Source organism: Acipenser ruthenus, chromosome 4 (assembly GCF_902713425.1).
Source record: "Acipenser ruthenus chromosome 4, fAciRut3.2 maternal haplotype, whole genome shotgun sequence".
Taxonomy (NCBI): domain Eukaryota; kingdom Metazoa; phylum Chordata; class Actinopteri; order Acipenseriformes; family Acipenseridae; genus Acipenser; species Acipenser ruthenus.
The window spans coordinates 15,095,338-15,103,065 of NC_081192.1; positions in this window are offsets into that span (position 1 = coordinate 15,095,338).

The window sequence follows — 7,728 nt, forward strand, 5'->3', positions numbered from 1 at the left end:
AACTCCATCTCGGGTTTCTGTGACAGTTTATAAACTACTCGACATAACGATCTCGTAGTTTATGACGTCACGTAAACCCTAGATGTAATTATTTTCCTGTAACTCACTGAAGCCCATCTATTATTCCATATATATATATATATATATATATATATATATATATATATATATATATATATATATATATATAGCCTATAGACGTGATATTATAAACCAATGATTGTACTAACCTCGTATTTCCCCCTTTGTGTAGTCTTCAGAAATAAAATCCACGATTCACAAAATCTCCTCTGAAGTACAGTGAATTAAAGTTTAAAATAATCAGTCTCATAATTATCTTTTAAAGTAACAGGGCTTAGGAGTATCATAAATAAGATACGTTTCTAAATAAGATACGTAAACACTGATTTTGCAACGAACGCACATTTTTGGGCTGTGATCCTGACAATTCCAATGCCCTTCAATTTTGAACTCCTTTATCGTGAACCCAAGCACAGGTTGATTAAATTACACTCGATACTTTAATTATTTACTGTAATGTTTTTATCTCTGTCGCAGCTGTTTCTTTAACAGGCAGAAAGTTTTCTAGTACTTCCGGAACGAACAGGCCAGAACTCAAGAGGCGGAGTTTTGTATTAAAGGCATGAGAAATTAAAGGCTACGAGTCACTTCCATACCCTCCGACTAAAAGTTGTGACAGACTACAGCCGGTGTTGTGAAATATCCTGCATCTCAAGGAATTTTTGCATCCAGCCCGCCCTTCGGGTCTCTTCAGAACAACTCCGTGCTTTCTGGACGAGCAGCTGTGACACACGGCAGGGAGATACACGTAATCGTAACGAGTGCTGTTTTTTACGAGTAGGCTAAAATATTTTTAAAAAGTACACAATAGGTTCCTTTATTTCACCTAAATACAGATAGTTATTAACGCTTCAAAGCACAGAGGCTTAAACAAAAATAGCTTAATAGTACTTATTGCCTATTCCGTTTGTTTGTTAGGTGTGTGTAATTTCTCTTATTCCGCGGTTCCGCGCAGATATCCGACTGTCCGGCAAAGATTATACTCTATCTATCTATCTATATATCTATCTATCTATCTATCTTTACATAATCCATGCTGTCCGCGTCCACCAATCATGAACATGCGTCCAACCCCAGCACGCGTCTTTTCTCTCCATCCGTATTCCTGTTGAGACACGCCCCAATGAAGCTAGCGCGTGACGAGGGTGTGGTTTCAACGAGAGACTGCTGTGATTGGATACAAAATGAGAGGCTACGGCTGCTGTGATTGGGCGCGGAGTTTTGAAGCAGGGAGGGAGAGGAAGGCGAGAGAGTAGAGATTAACAAGACAGAATAATACAAATACAGTTCATTTTTACCTTAGAATCAAATATGTTGGATTGTTATGATGACATTCTATTGTTTATTTTCTTTTTAATAGTCTACTCGATATATCAACTATATGTATATGTAGCAGGGCGATTGCCCTGCACGTGTGTATTTATTATTATTAATTTCTTAGCAGACGCCCTTATCCAGGGCGACTTACAATTGTTACAAGATATCACATTATACATTATTAAACATTATTTTTTACATACAATTACCCATTTATACAGTTGGGTTTTTACGGGAGCAATCTAGGTAAAGTACCTTGCTCAAGCGTACAACAGCAGCGTCCCTCACCTGGGATTGAACCCACAACCCTCCGGTCAAGAGTCCAGAGCCCTAACCACTACTCCACACTGCTGCCCCAGTGTTGGTATAATTTGTATGGGGAAATGGGTTTATTGTGTATCGTTTTGGAGTTGATTTATGTGATTACGTTACTGTTTACAGACAGGCGCTCGATTGGGACTTGCTGCCTGCTAGGCTTGGTTGAGGGGAAGGGCAGCAAGTGATTGGCTGTGCTGTACCTCAGTCAGCAGGTGGGCGGGTCTTGACCAAGTGTCCGTCAGTTTAAAAACATCCGCGGGAGATGGCTCGGGGCGACTGCAACGCCATGCCAGAGGGGAGCGGCGTATACTCGGGAGGAGAGGGTCCGCTCTGCAGGAACGACCGCTACGCAACCCTGAGACTGCAAGCGGTGCTTGTGAAGGCAATGCCCAGCCAAGGCTGTATAAAGCAGCAGGAGTCGTTGTATGACTCATCAGTAGGTTAGTTAGGGGATTGTGATTATTTGTTTGTTTATTTAGCAGACGCCTTTATCCAAGGTGACTTACAGAGACTAGGGTGTGTGAACTATGCATCAGCTGCAGAGTCACTTACAACTACGTCTCACCCGAAAGACGGAGCACAAGGTTAAGTGACTTGCTCAGGGTCACACAATGAGTCAGTGGCTAAGGTGGGATTTGAACCAGGGACCTCCTGGTTACAAGCCCGTTTCTTTAACCACTGGACCACACAGCCTCCCATGTGATGTATAGCGAGGGTTACGTAGTGTAGCCGGTTCCTGGAGCGGGACGCCTCGTTTATAAGGCCAGCGCTCGCCCTCTGGGGCACCTTTTATTTGTAGTTTTTGTACTGTGTTTTATTTTGTATTTTTGTACAGCTTGCTGTATGTGTCCTCTGTGCGTTACCATGGCTAGTAACGTCACATGACCACCTTTACTTTCGTTTCTGTTTGTGTTAATAAATCCTGCTCGCCTGTGCCGGTGTTTCAACTCCACCCCCAATGTCTCTCTGCGCTGCTTAAGCAGCGGTGACCCACGCACGTGACATGAGACCCTGTCACAGTATATTATTGTAGTTTTTGATATTATGCAATATTTTCTCAAGAAAACATTTTATACAATATTCTCTCACGACAATATTTTAAGGCACACATTACTTAAAAAAATTGTTTTTTGTATACTTAAAGATGTTTAATATTTAAGTAAAATAAATATCCATCTCCATTTCCACATATTGTAAAGGAATGCAATTTTCTTTTAACACAGTTTCGTGTGGCAAAACTTGATGTCTATATTGACTCAGTTGATGACGTTCTTGAGCATTGTTGTTGCCTCCTGTAGTTCTTTCTATGGCAGCTTGCAGGTTCTTCCTGTTGCCGTGGTGGGGGTCACCAACAGGAGGATTTGGTCTCGTCCCACAACCAAGATGTCTGGATGCTGTGGGAATGAAACTTTGTGCTGGTCCAGCAGGATGCAAAAACTTGACTCTGACCTTGTCACTTTCTGGCAGACATTCTTCAACAAACCAGCCACCATTTGCCATTGTATTCGCAGGCAAAATAGTTTGCAATGTTCTCCATCAGGATAAACTCTCTCAAGCTGCTAACTTTTTTTCCCACATCTTGGGCAGAGTAATCCATCACAGTCAATTTTGAGAGGGTTCCAGCGACTGGACAGAAGGAATGGGTGTGCTCCTGTTATCGTCACTGATGCATTGAGCCAAGCTTGCAAGATTTTCTCCTCAGTGTTGACTTCATCTGTTGTGATGTATTCAAAATTAATGCCGGGGAGAGCATTCCTAGCCCATTGAAAAAGGGCTCTTGGAGTGAGGATTGGATCATTCGACCTATGAAGGCTTGCTTTTGCTGCGAGTCGCTTGACGGTTCCACCAATGCCATCACGGGGCCCTTTCCCATGGCTCGTTACACAGAAGTGCCATTCTGCTGGCATTCCGAAGTCTTGTTGGTGACATGCAAGGCTGATGAAATTGTTTCAGTTCTTGTACTGCAAACCAGCACCATCTGAGAAGTAAAACAGATATTTCACCTCAATCTTTGTTTTCAGTTATTGTGGCAAAGTGCCCCCCTGTGTATGTTATATGTTACGTGTTGTGTGTAAATGTTGGTGTATAGGCATTGGTACACAGGATATAAGCGGGTCTGTGTTTCACGTGTGTGTAAATTGTATATTTGTATTTAGGCACGGGGATGGCACATCACATCACGTGCAAGTAAAAAGTAATAATATGTGAGCACGGGGAATTGCACTTTAATTAATTCACGTGCAGTTGTACCGAGATTCCAATTGAATGATTGACTAGCAATCGAGTCTCGGTACAACTGCATAAAAGCTGCATGTTTTCACTCACTGGGGGTTGGGTGTTCGGTGAGTGGAGAACGGGTGTGGAGAAGAGTAAAATAAAGTAAAGTAAATTGATAGTTGTTTCACTCACCGTGTTTGTGTGTCTCTCCGTGTCCGTTTGTCTGTATAGTCTGTTTTGTTTATCTGTTTTATTTTGGTCTAAAGTGCCGTGTCCTGTGTTTTTGTTACAACCGTTTATTTTCTGTCTGTTTATTCATTAAATGCTGAGCGAAAGCATTCGCTCAGCTCCACCAAACTCCACCTCTCTCTGTCGTTTGTGTTCCTGTTTCTGCCGTGACGTCACCGCCCAGTCAACCTGTCACAGTTATACAAGGATCCTCTTCACAAATATTGGAAACACAGAGAGAGCTTTCCAGCAAGTTTACTTTTATGTAATTGGTCTGATCTGGGAGCCATTTTGGGTCAAATATTTGGTGACCTCTCACATAAAAACCGTTTGACGTAGAGACATGAAACATGGGGAAATCATATATCTCTATGGAACCAAAATCCCTGCCAAACAGCATCAATATTGGAAGAGGTCAGGTGATTGATTTTACATGGACTGATGACACATATGTGCAGTGTAATGAATAACGTTGCAATACCATGTTGTTGTGTATTTTGGCTTTAAAAAAAAAATATGAATGACTTTATTTTAGATATTTTTTTTCCTGTTAAAGTATGTGGCATAGCTTATCCTTTGATGACAAGGTCAATCTGCAGTACCAAACTCTGCCTTTAGGATTGTTGTGTGATGAAAGTAACTATGTATGCTTTGCTGTCGTGCAAAATCAACTACAAAGAATTGGCTGCTGCCAAATCAGTACAATAAGAACTACAGTACAATAAGTATATATATATATATATATATATATATATAAATATAAAGGGGCTAGAACTATAGTTTAAAGTTCCCACTGTCAAACGATAACCATGTGTTGACTGGTGTATGCTGCACATTGATTAAAATTACCACAGATTTGTTTGGAAGAAAGAACTGACTCAATCATGTTTAAACTGAGCAAGTAAAACTGACATTTATTTCTAATACTCAGTTTGCTACCTTCTCCAGTGCATTAGATTGTATTATTTTATCATCTATATAGTTCACATTTATGTTTTCACCAGCAGATGGCTCTGCAGACTACATTAAGCTTTATAATTGTCCATTTGATTAAACAAAAAAAAAAAATGAACTGTTAAAAAAAAGAATTGGCTTCCCTGTGTTTTATCCATTGATTTTTCTGTTGAACGTCAAGTCCACATGAATCATTCAGTGAAAAGCTAACTACCTTGTTTGTTAAAGCCGCTGGCCTGACATCTCCCCAATGCGAACTTGCCTACCTCCCCAGTACCTAGTTTATGTTAACTGCCTAGATCTTTTCACCTGTCTGTCATCAGGGGAAGTACAAGAAAGAAGGCATTAAATGGTGAAGGAAAATTTGGCTCTCCAGGTTAAATTACCTTAGGTTCTGTGGTGCAAGACTACTGAAGAAATACTCAAGTTCTGAGGTTTCTTTTTTTTTTGTGAACAATTTTTTATTTTATTTTTTGCACAAATTAACAAAAATCATAAAAACACAGAAACGGATAAAGAAAACATACAATTAAAATAATACAAATAAATTAATAATATGTCTAATGCAATTGTTCCTGATGGGCCCAATTATATCCTGCAAATAATTTGTGAAACTACACTTGTCCACATACTTATCGTGGCGGAGCTGGCTAAATGTAATTTAGCTGTGGATCTCTCAAGCATCGCTACGTCATGGAAAAAAATGTATGATATTTGTATGATATTTGTATGAGGCTCCACCCAGCCCCTCAGGATAACTTTCTTTCCCTCAGTCAACCCCGCAAGAAAAATCCTTTTAGAGTGAATGGTAAGATTGAGTGATGAGTCGTCTGACAAGAGAAGCACCCCAGGGCACAAAGGCAGTTGAGTGCCAACCAATCCTGACATAATTGGAACAACATATTTCCCCAAATCTCAAATTTTGTGACAGTCCCAGAACACATGCATATAGATGCCCACTGTTCCCTGGGTGCATGTATGACAAAGGGGGTCATCTACAATTCTCATTTGGAACCTCCTGTACGGATTTGCATCGGCTCTGTGTACAAATTTAAAATGTATAAGTTGGTGAGCCAGGTTCTTAGAGGACATAAAAATATTCTCCCAGATATGTTCCCAAGAAAGAGCAAAATTATAACAGTGCAATTCCCTTGTCCATATACTATTAATCGATAAGGGATCTATTTTATGAGAAACAAAATGCTTATACAGTAAGGATACTAACCCCATTGTTAGTGTTAATCTGGGGAAAGATCTTAGAGACAAGGGCAAAGCAGTGTCCCACTGAACACCAGATGCCTTAAGGGCTGAGCGAAGCCTGAGGTACAGAAAAAAAGAAAAACCGGGGAACTGGTAGGTTTCCTGAAGGTCTTGGAATGTACGCAGACCAAACACATCATGCAGAATATGAATATTTTTGTTAGACCAGGGAGGGTATACAAAGGATTGAGAGCCAGTTAACAGAAAAAGGTTTTTTCGAGATAGGGGATAACTTTATATTTATACCAAGAAAGTTAATAGCCTTTCTGCAGACATCCAATATATTAGCAATGATATGACCCATATGCAGAGAAACAAACTGTTGCTTAAGGCTAGAGAAGGGGAGATCTTGTAATCTGTGAGGCTTTGCTATGTTGACCTCAATAGACCACCAAGAGTCCAGCAAATTTGGATCGAATCATGACTTATATTCTCAACTGGAACGCCCAATAATAAAACTTAAATAAAACTTAAACCTTTACAGGTAAAAGCACAGGTAAACAGTATTTTTATAAAATTATCTAAACCTACCTAGTTGAACAGAAATTGTACAGTATAATTTAGCAACAATAGCAGTGATTTTAGTAATAGATTCTTACTAGTTATAATGTATTCCTTTCAGAGAGTGACTCTCTGTCTTTGCACTTGCTTTAGAACATAGGCCCTAATGTTGAGTAACAAGAAACTCAGAAAGTTAATTTAAGCATTCAAAGGTTTCATTTGTTGTTGTTTTTTAATTCATTTGACTTTTCTTTTCATAAAGGACTTGGTAATTTCTCCAAAGACACACAAAATAAATAAATAAATGCAACAACTGCAACACCAATAGAGGGTTATGTTTATTTATTAGATACAGGAAATAACTTACATTAAAATATTTCAATCTTATTGCAGCATAAACATGTTAAATATTAGTTACATTATTATTTTATAATAAATATTACTAGCAGCAGTATAAAATATGAGCCTCTAATTGTGCTACTCTCTACAATATGACTGTTTAAATGCAGAGTTGAAGACAAACAGTTATACTGCCATAACACAGAGTATTTCATGCTACAGGAAATCAGAATAGAATTTAATTGAGACAATTTTACATTAAGTGCTTTTTAAAAATGAATTAAACTTAAAATAGTGCAATTTCACATTCCTTGTTCTTTACCAGTGTTTAATAACAGCATTTTTTTCATACACAGTAAATGTTATTTATTCCTATTCGGTGAATGCAGTTCTATGATGAGTGAAATTTGTACTTAGAGCATGCAGTACATTTAACAATAAACAGATTATACTGGCTTTGTGTTGTTTTTTAGGACACATTAGAAAATATTTTCTGTAAAAAAAATATTACAA